Here is a 1,348-nt window from a genome sequence, read left to right as displayed (position 1 = left end):
AGCCTTTTTTAAACTTTTGCATGGTAGAACCAGAAGCTGCTCTTCATATTAATGACTAGAATAACAGTAACAACAGTTTTTTGACAAGTTTAGTTTCTTTAAAATACATTCAAAATATTTAAAAATATATTACTAAAATTAATTTGATAAAGTGCAAATTAAAATATAGCTGTATCTGCAACTGTATTTGATAATATTTTGAACTTTTAAACTTTTGCATGGTAGAACCAGAAGCTGCTCTTCATATTAGTGACAAACTTTGACCTTTTTTGATGAGTTACCTTCATTTTTACTTCTACTTTTCATTTTAAAAAAGATGTTTTCCATTCTTAGCTGGTATCTAACGTTCTTTTTCTACTTATTAAAAAGTTGTTAAACATCTGAGTGGTGCACTACTGCTACTAGTGGTGAGAAAGTGTATTGCACCTTATTCAAAGCGGCCCTCTGCGGCCTAAAGTTAAAAACTGTTGTTCTTTCGAGGCCCTCAAGGTGGCGCTCACGGCCCACAGGTTAAGAATCACTGGTATAGCCTACATTTCCTTAGACGCCGTCTGTTTGTGCTCAGAGTATGTGTTGGGGATGAGTTTCAGCTACTACCACTGCTAATTTCAGCCCAATATCTGCAAAGTGTCTGAGTTGTTTTTTGTTAAGGTAGAATATCTGTGGCGACCATCACACATCAAAGCACATCTGATAAATCCTACCTGAGAGCATTAATAAAATGAGTCACACAAGATATTTTGCTAACACAAACTGTCTATATTTCATAGCAACAGACAATAAAACCAGTCTAAATGTTGACCTGAACTCCACCAGGTAAATGGACACTGTGCATGTTTTTGTTCAGGTTCTTTTTGAACGTTGCCCTGGTCACATCCCACTGGACAAAAAAATAAAATAAAAACATTGAGCCTGTAACTACAGAACAATAACAGGATCACCTGAGCACACTGTGGTTCAGGTCTAACAGACTCAGAGAAACAGAACCAGGAGCAAAACCAGATATAAGATAAGACAGAACTTTATTGATCCCACAAAGGGGAAATTTGCACATTACAGCAACTCAAGACAGGGGAGCTGCAGTAACAGGCTGCCTACCATGGTACCATCTTAAACAGAAAAAAAAAAACAGAAAAACCACACAAGGGAAGATGAGGAAAACAACAAAAACATCATATTATATCAACACTGTAGCTGTGTTTCCATTGCAAATGTGTGCAAAGCTTTCTCGATATTCTGTTAATGTCGAAAAACACAGTTTCGCAACTGCAGTGTTTCCATTAAGTAAGAAATGTTATTAAAGTCACGTGAATACATTTGTTCTCATGATAAGTCATTACAAACATGG

Source organism: Austrofundulus limnaeus, unplaced genomic scaffold (genome assembly GCF_001266775.1).
Source record: "Austrofundulus limnaeus strain Quisiro unplaced genomic scaffold, Austrofundulus_limnaeus-1.0 Scaffold511, whole genome shotgun sequence".
Classification (NCBI taxonomy): Eukaryota; Metazoa; Chordata; class Actinopteri; order Cyprinodontiformes; family Rivulidae; genus Austrofundulus; species Austrofundulus limnaeus.
This window is presented reverse-complemented; position numbering follows the sequence as displayed.